Below are 12,712 nucleotides of genomic sequence, written 5' to 3' on the forward strand. Positions count from 1 at the left end.
GACATGACACCCCCTTGTCGGTTTATATACGATATTGTGGTCGTATTGTGCGTCCTCACGAGGACATGGTGTCCTCTGAGAAAAGGCAAAAAGCGTTTTAGGGTGAGGAACACCGCTAAAAGCTCCAGGTAATTTATGTGCGACCGCTGGAGGTCTCTGCTCCAGTGACCCCTCACCGGACGACCTTCGTAAATACCTCCCCAGCCTGTCAGACATGCGTCTGTGGTGACCACCTTCCGTGAAAGGACAGCACCCATAGGCACGCCCCGTACCAGAAAAGTCGGGTGCAGCCAGTGGCGCAGTGCCATTACGCATTTCACGGTAACCATCACTCTCCGCGCTCCATGACGCGCGGGGTTTAGTTTTAGAGCGGCTACCCAGCGCTGAAACTCCCTCATGTGTAACCGTCCCAGTCGTACGACCAGGATGGCTGACGCCATGAGCCCCAGTAACCGCAGGCATGATCTGAAAAGAACATGTTTGCGCAGCTGGAAATGAGCGAGGCAAGCTCTGAAAGCTTTCACTCTTTCCGCTGACAGGCGGGCTGTAAAAGGCACCGAGTTCAGGTGTAAACCCAGGAAGAGTACAGTCTGTGCCGGGCACAACATGCTCTTTTCTGTGTTTATTATGAAACCCAGGTTGAGCAGGTGCTTTACGAGGACATTTGTCTGCGTAATAGCCTCCTGTTCCGACTGTGCGAGAAGCAGCCAGTCGTCTAGGTAGGTTGCCAGGCGAATACCCTGTTGTCTTAACGGGGCTATCGCGGCTTCCGTACATCGTACAAACACTCTTGGACTGAGATATATAAAATATACAGGAATGCATTCCACCAATAATCCCTCACGTTTTATTTTATTGTTCCAATATTATTTATTGTCACTTTTATTTTGGTATGTTTACTACAAAAGACCGTTTTGGGAGCTAATGCTTTTATTTTGAAGTCTTCACTTTCGGCAGTGACGTCATCTACCTGCGTTGCACCCTCTCTCACTCAGTTGTTTGTATGGCAGACTGAGGTGAGGAGAGTTTGTCATGTGCTCTTTGTAGATTTCTGTTCTAAATTATGTTTACAGTGTTTATATAATCTTAAACTGTGAAACAAGGTTATAATATCATTCCATGGTGCTAATGTGTTGCTGTGTAGTTGTTTTGCAGAAGTTTGAGTGTTTTAGCAAACTTTTAGTTAAGTGTACTGTTTAGCAGCACTTGTGAGGACTCACACACAGCACCTGCAGCATGTTTAATGGCGTCTTTTCCCCACCACAGACTGGTGTGTTGCAGACGTCCATGTTTATTAATGCTGCTGCATTATTGTGTTTACTTCATGCAGGTATGTTTGTTGCTCCCATGTTTTGGTCTATTGTGTTTTGTACTATGTGTTTATTTTATTGTTTTATTTACATGTCTAAAAATACTAATTAGCCGGTGGTGTATACATTTCCAGTGTAACTGTAATTGTACAGTGTATTGTGATCTATTGTGACAGATTTGATATCTGAATGTTTTATAAGGACTAGTCTCTCAGTTGTTTGTATGGCAGACTGAGACTGGTGTGTTGCAGACGTCCATGTTTATTAATGCTGCTGCATTATTGTGTTTACTTCATGCAGAGGAATAAATACGCCACAGTTTCGGTTAAAGACAACAACCGAATCTCCTTGTCCATCAAACACGCACAACACAACGCAGAGTCGTAGCAAGGGTCTGCTGAGAAGTAGGCCCAGACCGGCTACACATGGTTCCTATGACATAATTACAATAGTAATGAAATGCTTTGTATGTGATGATTTCATTGTTATCATCACTGTTCAAGCAGAGTTATTGAGAACAGAAACAATGCAATACTTTTCTACATTTCTTTCAGAAGGAAATTAAATATTGAATAGAAAAAATAATACATTGTAAAGATATTATAATTTTTACGCATAGGGCAGTTGGAGGTACTCTTAACGATGTAGAAGTAAAGCAAATCGCAAGTAAACATGTAGGTTTAAAGTCACAGTACTCAACTACGGTGGCCAGCAGGTGCAAACGTGCTGCAACGGCCCAAAACACTTCCGTCAGTAGAAACCCGCTGCAACTGTCACTATTGGCAGAGTTAGTCTTTTTCATAATTTTAAGGGTTTTTTGTGAGTATATTTGAGATGACTACGTTAGCTACGTTTGCTAGCTATCTAACAGTAGGTCTGCAATAACAACAGAAGGAATCACGTAATCACATTGTTAAAATAAGACAATACAACTTATATTTTAGGTAAGCTTCCACTGACTATTTATAATCCCTGAATGTCAACAAGCATTCTGGTCCTAGCTGGGTGCATTACTTTTTAGTATCCCAATTTCCGTTGTGTTTTGAGCTTTTTGCAGCCTTTTGTACTTGGCTACTTGCAGCGTTTCGTTTATGCAGTGCTTTTAGTAAATGCTGAGCATGTTTCCTCAAGTTGGTGAATGTTTTCTAAATTCTGCCCATGTGTTGTTACATTGGTGAAGATATTTCTTCATTTGCATGTGTTTTGGCACATTTTCTTTTTGTTTATATCTACATCGTTTTATTTCAAAACTATTTGGGCCGTTGTATCGTGTTTGCACCTGTCGGCCACCGTACTCAACTCCGTCAAACAACATCAACTTCAAACTTGTTCATCAGGAAACACATGCCTGTGTCATGACAATGGCATGACAGTAAATCGACAGGAAAGCTCTTCTTTCATGATGGGAACTAAATGTTCAAACCTTTCTCAGAAACACTGGAGAATATTGCGCGGCCGCATGACTCATTAACATTTGTTATAATTAGTTTTTTAAAGTCACAAAAAAACATGAAACATGCTTTAAATAGATAGAATAATGCTTTCTTAAAAAGTTAACAGGATTTCTAATGCAAAATACACCGCTCAATATTCACCCAAATCACTTGTTTTCTAAAAACGTCCTTGAGTTATCTAGTATTTTTGTGTTAATTTGCAAGGTTATCAGTTGTTTAACAACTGTTATTGCATTGAATATAATATCACAAATCCATAAAATATATCACATACCATCAGTTTAGAAAAAAGGAGTCCATGATGAAAAAGGTTGCGTACCAATGGATTAGACTTAGGATCAGGTCATTTTTAGGAGTTCTTTAGTCTATTTGAATGTATTTCTTAGGGATGTTCTCGTGAAGACATGAAGATATGGTTTCAGTAATGATGGGAGAAGCTGCTGCTGCCAAGCTAGATGCGATCTAACTGTTTACATTGCATCCCCGCATCATCCGCCTGTGCGCATCAAAGACGCAGACATTGTTCCCACTAAAGTAGGGGTGAGTGAGTGTAATAAGGAGGAAAAGTTGACGCTCAGTGTGTTGCCGGGGGCATATAAGGATTTATCCACCATGTTAAAAATGTTAAAAAATATATGTTTAAAACATAAAGATAAAAATGTTTTAAAATGTTATTTTTTAATGTTTTAAGGAGGTGTCGCTACTCAGCCAATCAAATCGTTGCAGTCAAGGAGTCAGCAAGATAAACACACACACAGAGACGAGACAAGAGGAGAGAATCAGTCGGAGTAATTTCAAATGGCGTGCTCAAAAAAGAGAAAGACAGCGAAAACAGCATTTAGTGACACTTTCTCTTTCTGGACCTCTTTGAAATGCAATTGAATACCCCTGCATTATAGCAACAACAACAACAACAACAATAATAATAATAATAATAATAATAATAATAATACAAGCAATAATAATTGGATGGGGTGCGGGGGGGGGGGGGGGGGCGCGGCTGTTATTATGTTCTCTGAGGGAAGGCTCACCTTCCCACGCTTTAAAACCCCTGCTAAAAACAATTATATTGAAGGATGCATAAAACGTCATTATTATTCATTACGTCATGAGACACAGAACCTATTTCATGATAGTCTCTTAAGGAGAGTTTAGATTCAGTCTGTATATGTCACTTTATTTAAGTAAACAGCTTTGCTTCAATCTTATATTTAACCTTCACAGGTTTATGTTTTTTTCCTTTATTCAAAAGTGGTCCCTTGTTTCAGAAAGTTTAACCTGAAAACACGGTAATACCTTCTTACAAAGTCTAAAGCATGTAAAAGTTGTTACTGTATACAGATATAATGCGTACAGAATCACAGTGAACAAATTCTTAATTTATCCTGGGGGAAATTGTAAAAGTTATTCCATTTCATAATAAAATAAAATATTTTTACATAATTACAAAGTCACTTTGTGCAATAAAAATATACAATAAGATATAAACAGGATTTTGAGTAAAAAATGTCCAATAAAAAAGATATATATTATATTGTATGAAGGTAAGACATTGAGTGCCATCAAATATATCTATACTATATCATATATATCTGTCCTCCCTGCTGGACAATATGTCCCACCCCCTCCAGGACACCCTTTCCTCACTGTGTAGCACCTTCAGCGACAGGATGACCCCACCTGTCACACGGAGAGATACCGCAGGTCCTTCCTTCCTGCAGCGGTCAGACTTTACAACCAGCACTGCCCCTAGTAGACCCTCCTACACACACACCACAACACAGACTATAACACCCCTTGCTAAATACAAACCAGCTTTGTGCAATATGTGCTATATGTGCAATATATATATGCCATTAATAACTGTGTAATTTATACCTGGCCACTAAATCAATCAATATATATATATGCCATTAATAACTGTGTAATTTATACCTGGCTGCTAAACCCTTGTTACTGTTACAATTTATGTATCTTGTATTTTGTAAATTGTGTAACTTGCTGCTGTTAAATACCGTCAAACTATGTGCAATATGTGCTTTGTGTGCAATATATACTTTATATACATATGCCATCTTTAATAACTGTAATATATACCGGGCTGCTAAATCCTACGAACTGCTACAGGATTTTATTTGTAGATTTTATTTGTTTTTGATCTGTATTTTTGAAAATTATGTAACTTTTTTAGTTTATCTGTTTTTTTGCATATTGTTTATTATATTATAACTTAGTACTTTTTTAGCATATTGTTTATTATATTATAACTTAGTACTTTTTTAACACATGTAAGATATGCAAGACTAAGCTGTCTGTGGCTCTTTCCTGCTGTAACGCTGCAAATTTCCCCTCTGTGGGACTAATAAAGGTATTCTGATTCTGATATACCTTCATTTACATACCACATTACCATAAACGACTGAGACGGGATTATATAATGGAAAGATTTGTCATCCAGATAGCTCTTACACAACAATCAAACTGAAACACTGATGACGTGTTACCTACACAAAGTCATGTTTGTGTAGGTACAGTAACATGTCAAGGCAGATATCTGCCATTACCTACCCGACACCGTCACATTTGCTTTGTCACTTGACCTTTGTTTTCACATTGCTTCCCGCTTCAGGGGCTTTTAGTCCTTTTTCTCAAAGGCTTGAATTGTCATAACATACTGTGGAACTTTCCAATAAGCTCTTGAACTAAAAGAAGTACAAACAGGTTTGCCTGGAAAGAAGAATGGTTTTGCTGTCATAGTATCTAGGTAAGAAGGCTCTGTATGGTGAAGAGACTATGACACTCAGAAAAACAGAGGTAAAGTGTAGTTGTGAAGAGGAGACGAGAGAGAGCAGCTTATAGCGATTCAAATCAGTAAAACGGAAAGAAAATGAATGAAGTTGACCATCTACTTCAGCTTGGCAAGTTCATTTTATGTCATATATTTTGTTGATCTTCTGTGTTTTGCCTATAAGCTATTGCTCCGCTGGATCGATTGATATTGTGACATGGTATTGTTAACATGGCCCACCAGTGCAGAAATACCCGGATGTTGACAAGCAAGCCTCTATCACAACTTTTGGTTCACCTATAGCAGGGGGTCCCAACCTTTTTCACCCAGGGCCCCCCTAAATGACTCCTGTTGGAATTTGCGACCCCCCAAAACTTTGAAACTTTAATTATCGCTGTTGCTGATCTGCCCCCCTGCCCGATCTGTACTGTGCATGTGCGAGATGGTCTGCCATACTGGACAACTCCGTACGGCAACCCAACTAGGACACTTGACACAGTGGCGTTTGGCAAAGCACAAAAAGAAAATGGATTTAACTTCTGTTTGGCAGTTATCATACTGAATAAATATTTACTGTGAATGTATGCAAAAATGTATGGCATATAGCTGTCTAACAGAAGTTAAATCTATGTCTCACTTATTCTGACAATGTACTGAACCCCAAATAAAAGAACCCAATAAAAAGAGTTGTTAAATAAAAGTGAAGTCACGTTGTCATAACAATAACTCATCTCTCCCGGTTTTTTTGTGTTCTTTTTCTGCTTTGCCAAACGCCACTGTGTGAAGTGTCCTATTACAGTTGCCGTATGTAGTTGTCCAGTATGGCGGACCATCTCGCACATGCGCAGTACAGATCGGGCAGGGGGGCAGATCGGGTAGTGACAGCCGTGCCTGGTAACAGCGGAAAGTTTAAAAGTCTCAAAAATGCTACAACTACTGTCACAAACTCGATGAATGTGCAGTATTTCATTAAAGGAGGATGAAAGCGTAACTAAGGAGCTCTATTGGAGTGACTTTATTGGTTATTGGACTCAGGATTAATGAATTTGGATGCCCGCTGTATCAAGAAATTAAAGGACGGCGCAAGTGGAAACAATTCACAAAGGGATTCAACTGTTTAAAACACTTGCTCAAAGTAAGCCGGATTTTGGTGATGTGTTTATGTGGATTAAAAAATCGTAAATAATCTACAAAATGGAGGAGACCGATCTGATCGGAGCAACTGTGACAAATAATCCAACTGAAACCGGCACTTTACGCGCAGAAGAAACATTTATATTAAAGAAAAAATGATACATTTCTGTCTTTGTATGCTTTTATTCGCTACTAACTTGCAAATGTATGCATCATATTTATTTCAAATGTCGAAGAACAGGACACTTCAAAAGAATATACTATGTCTCATAAATAAATGGTAATATGGTTGCATAGGCCTGTATAAAACAAAAATGAAAAACTGGCATATTAAACAGGTAAATCAAATGCTTGTCTGCCATGGAACAGGTAGCAGAGAGAAGACGAGGTTCAAGTAGGTTCATTAATGTGAACCTTGGGCTTGCACACCCGCAGCCAGGGATGGAATGTCAGGTGTAATGTGAGTGACAGCCAGTCTAAAGTCGTTGTGAACGTCCAGTGTGTTGCGTGCTTTTGTCTTGATGGCAACAAGGGCGCTGAAGGCTGTTTCTGATAGATATGTCATACTGAATGGGAGTATAATCCTGGTCGTGGCATGCAGTGTGATCTTTGGAGCGAGGCTTGGTTCTTTGAGAATCCCAAACTTTTTGAATCCTTTTTCCTGGAAGTATTTATTTGACAGCAAGTCAGCTTGGATGTCGGTGAGCTCATCTTCGCAATCCAGGTATTCCACATCCTCAACTTTGGCAATAAAGGGATCTAAAACCCACAATTCCTTGGAGACATACTCGTCTATGTCAGCGAACCGTGATTGCATTTCCGTTTGCAGTGCGTTCATATGGCGGATGAACTCGCGACGTACAGACACAGGCACCGTTTCAGGATTGTTTTGGGATTGTTTCAGCAGTAGTGGAAACTGTTGCAGCTCCCCCTCTCCATTTTCCCGACCCTGTACTCCAGTTTGCGCACAAATGCATCATTGGAGAATGTTGGACTCCACGCCTTGCAGACGCTTGTTTGTTTCATTGTAGAGACTGAAGATGTCGGCCAGGTATGCTGTTTTAATCCAGAATGACTCAGTCACTTGCTCTGACAGTGCGCGGTTACGAGTTTGTAGAAACTCTTCAATTTTTTCCTTCAGTTCTACAAAGCGTGCCAGCACTCGGCCGCGTGAGAGCCAGCGCACCTCGGTGTGCAGGAAGAGGGTTTGGCGCGCTTCATCCTCGCACAAGTCTGCGAATAGACGCTTGTTGGTGGGGGGACTTTTGATGAAATTGACTATTTTAATAACAGTTGAGAGTGTTTCGCTGAGGTCTTCTGACAGTTTCTTGCTGGCCAGGGCCTGGCGATGTATCACACAGTGAAATATTGTGCAGTGTGGGGCCTTTTCTTTCAAGCGACTGTTAAATCCCTTGTTTTTCCCCATCATTGAGGCAGCTCCGTCTGTGCAACATGCAACTAAATTCTCATAGGAAAGCTTGTGGGATGAGAGGTAAGAATCCACTGCAGTAAAAATGTCCTCACCCCGAGTGGTAGTGGTAAGGTTGACTGACATAAGAATGTCCTGCTTCAAATCTTCCCCATCGATATATTGCACATAAACGATCAGCACAGCCTCGTCTGCTACAGTTGTGGTTTCATCAAGTTGTATGGCAAATGGCCCCTTTCCAAGCTTTTCGAGCAGCTGCAGCTCGCAGTTACTTGCCATCTTCTCAATTCTGTCTTTCACCGTATTGTTTGACAGTGGTACAGTTTTTAGATTCTCCGCCACCTGCGGGCCGCACAGTTTCTCAGCCATCTTAATGCAAGCTGGCTTAATGAGCTGCTCTGCAATGTTGTGCGGTTTCTTTGCCTTTGCTATTAAAAGTGCACATTCAAAAGAGGCCTCGCTGCCAGCCCTAACAAACGCTGTTCTAATATCCATTGGCTTGTTTGCCTTTGCAAGGTGTTGTTTCTTTATGAAAAAGTCCCGATCACGCCCGAATGTTTCTGGGTGCATGGTCTGTTGGTGTCTCTTCATTTTGCTGGGTTTCATGCTTTCGTTGGCTAGCTTCTCTCTGCATATCACACACTCTGGGCGGGTTTTGTCCGTTCCCTCCATGAAACCGAAGTTAAGATAGCTCTCTAGGTAGGTCCTCATTTTCTTTTTGATTGCAGATGAGCTGTCATCTCCTTTACGTTTTTCCGACATTTTTAGACAAAAATATTCACCTTATGAAGTTGGTCGCTAGCTAGCAAGCGCAGCAAACTGTTATTATTATGAAAGCTGACACAGTAACGTCAATGTTGGCGCCAATCGGAGGAGTATCAGATGAATTTTTTGAATTTTAATTTTAGTTAATCAATTAATTTCTATATTTTATTGTAATATAGACAAGGCTTTTAGCGGTAATCATGTATTGCGTTACAATATGTAAAAAAAATGATATGTAAAAAAAAAATGATATGTAATTTTTTTTTTTTTTTAATTCTAAATATGATATTAGGCCTCAAATCATCTGAGGTCTGGCGACCCCCAGGTTGGGAACCACTGACCTATAGGATGTTCGGGCTAACAAAAGTGTGGAAATTGCAGGTCCTGTGTACCTACACTTGGTCCTCCTCTTGTCTGGGCCGTGTGTGTGTGTGTGTGTGTGTGTGTGTGTGTGTGTGTGTGTGTGTGTGTGTGTGTGTGTGTGTGTGTGTGTGTGTGTGTGTGTGTGTGTGTGTGTGTGTGTGTGTGTGTGTGTGTGTGTGTGTGTGTGTGTGTGTGTGTGTGTGTGTGTGTGTGTGTGTGTGTGTGTGTGTGTGTGTGTGTGTGTGTGTGTGTGTGTGTGTGTGTGTGTGTGTGTGTGTGTGTGTGTGTGTGTGTGTGTGTGTGTGTGTGTGTGTGTGTGTGTGCGTGTGTGCGTGCGTGCGTGCGTGCGTGCGTGCGTGCGCGCGTATCTACTCGTTTTGCAGGTTGTTTCATTTTGCATCGTCACCCATGAAGAGCCTCCCCTCACATTCTTTCTGTGACTTTTGTCTTTCTGCGCCTGCCATTCCGGCACAAGGTTGCAACCTTGTGGAGAAATTCAAGCAACGACACCTGCCTGCTCTCACATTCCTGCATTATGTCTTGCGGGAACCAATCTTTATATTTTTCACATTCTATCCCAGCAGCAAATATTGGGCCGGGACACAGCTTCGCCAGTTTGGGTCCTTATCACAACTGATCAAGATGGCCAAAAGATTCTCTGTCGCCTTGCATAGGATTTTGGAAGAGAGAGAACCATTTGTTGCTGATGTAGAGGAAGAGGTTTCAGAATGTGAGGATCACGTTTCTGAGAATTCGGAGTCTGAAAGTGACTTTGAAGAAGAGGATGAGATTGAGCACCAGCGAGTTACAAAGAAAAGACGAGCCACAGGACCAGCCGGTCAGCAGGCAAAAAAACGAGTAGCACTTTAATTCATTAATGTGATCTAAGAAATGTAAAAGGGCAAATATTAACCATATATGCTGTTTATATTGCTTGTAATTTGGATGAAGTAAAGATCTCTTGAGTATTTTAACATAAAATAGTTTAATTGTGTCGTATTGAAACCATGAAACCCAAAAAGGCAGCAGGTCCACCAGACCCACGAACACTGGCTGAATAACAAAAATATGAACACCACATAAGGGTTAATGTTAAAAAAAGACAGCAGCTCTTTTCGCCCTCTGTCTGAAACCAGAGCTTTGAATGGTTAGCTGGCTGGCTCTGTTGTTATTGGTCTACAGCTTAGCAAGTAAAGTACATGTACCTTAGGGTGCATTCACACCAGCCTTTTAGGGTGCGTTCACACCTGCCTTGTATAGTCCGGTTGAATCTAACCCTGGTGCGTTTAGCCGCTTGGTGTTGTTCATTTGGGTCGGTGTGAAGTTAATCCGAGACCTCTTAAGTGAACTAAACAACTGGACTCTGGTCCGCTAAAATAGGTGGTCTCGGAGCGCTTGCTAGTGAACTCTGGAGCGGTTCATTGCTGGTGTGAACGCAATCCGCACCAAAACATAGGAAGCGTAGTATCTACGCATGGGCGTCGCAGCCATTATATGAGGGTGGGACAAGTCCCCCCCCACTTTTTCAAATGATTAGTTTAGACCCCCCCACTTTTACCATGTGGAAAGTCTGTCAATCGGTCTATCCACTCGCCGCACTTTGTAGAGCGCTGTGTCAGTGCTTCACTATCAAATCCATTCCACTTGCTTATTGAGAGAATGCCCAAATCAATGAAACTCCGTACCATGTTTTCACTGCTACTTTGTACCAAGGCAGATTCTCACATAGCGCGCGCATGTTCAAGGAGTGTTGTCATAGTTGGACAGCTCACATCTGTTGTATGAAGCGATGCCGGTAGCGGAGGTAAGGCACACACACATGAACAAATCCACACATGGATTTATGGAAGTGGAAGGGAAACCGAAATGTCTGATATGCCTGCGGTGTCTTGCCAATGAGGCGATGAAGCCCTACCAAATTGAAGAGGCACCTCGAGACCAAGCATCCAGATTATGTAAAAAAAGACCGGGCCTTTTTTGAGAGGAAGGGCGAGGACTATCGCCAGCAACAACAACGGATGGTTAATGTTACGTCTGTCTCTGCTAAAGAGCAGACAACGAATTTAGGACATGTCTGCTGATATCAAATCACAACTGCTGGAAAGACTGAGAGGGTCTAAATTCGCGGTTCAATTGGATGAGTCCACTGATCTGTCCGGCTCTGCGCGGCTCATCGCACTGGCGCGAGAGGAGAGGGAGAGCCGCAGAAGTGAGACTGACTGAGATTACTTTGAGCAACATGCATGGGAATAAGTTAGAATATAATACATTTGTGTATATTTCTCGCTATTCAGATGGTCTGCTGCCTGGTGCTGCTGTTGCACAATGTGCAGTAGTGTCCTCTTTTCGCACCATGACATTATCAGTTATTAATTTGTTTTTCACTGCTTGAGAAAATGGACTTGTGGCTGAGAGCGTGTGAAAAATGTCAATTGTGTGAGAGTTGGCAGCCCTGTGAACTCGCTTGACATTATTATGTATGAAACTGCCAATCAGATTTATTTACTTATTAATCAAAGGTGCCGGAACGCTGTTCTGGACCGTTCCGGCCCACTTTAACGTGTGTGTGTGTGTGTGTGTGTGTGTGTGTGTGTGTGTGTGTGTGTGTGTGTGTGTGTGTGTGTGTGTGTGTGTGTGTGTGTGTGTGTGTGTGTGTGTGTGTGTGTGTGTGTGTGTGTGTGTGTGTGTGTGTGTGTGTGTGTGTGTGTGTGTGTGTGTGTGTGTGTGTGTGTGTCTTCACTTGCAGAGAGAAGCAATCAGCTTCATGGACTGCCTTGCATCACTCCAATAGTGTCCAGAGCTGGCTGCCATTACAAGTAGTGGTTTGGGATTGTAGCAATGCAGTTGCAGTTGTTTTGCAATTTACTTGATATATGTTGCAATGCAGGCATGTGTTCAATTGTTTATAGCCTGCATTTATTTTGTTATTAGACTTTTATAAATCATTTAATTTTAACTAAGAGTGAAACACTTGATGGGTTATCTTTATGTGTGTGTGTGTGTGTGTGTGTGTGTGTGTGTGTGTGTGTGTGTGTGTGTGTGTGTGTGTGTGTGTGTGTGTGTGTGTGTGTGTGTGTGTGTGTGTGTGTGTGTGTGTGTGTGTGTGTGTGTGTGTGTGTGTGTGTGTGTGTGTGTGTGTGTGTGTGTGTGTGTGTTCTGAAATGCACTTCAAATGATCACTTTTCTCTTGATTTCCCTTTGATATTTTGTTGCAAATATTTTTAATACATATCTAATATATTTCTAATACATTGCTCTTGTGTTGTCCGTTCACATAACTAAGACTATAGAAGTGTAAAACATAGGCTACGTCAGATTATTCCAAAGGACATACATGTCAAGTCAAGTCAATTTTTATTTATATAGCCCAAAATCACAAATCAGAATGAGGGGGTCCTTGGTGTATTCTCTATCTTGTAAGGGGTCCTTGGCTGAAAAACAATTGAGAACCTCTGGCTTATATGATAAG

The sequence above is a fragment of the Notothenia rossii genome, assembly GCF_949606895.1.
Source record: "Notothenia rossii genome assembly, chromosome: 2".
Classification (NCBI taxonomy): Eukaryota; Metazoa; Chordata; class Actinopteri; order Perciformes; family Nototheniidae; genus Notothenia; species Notothenia rossii.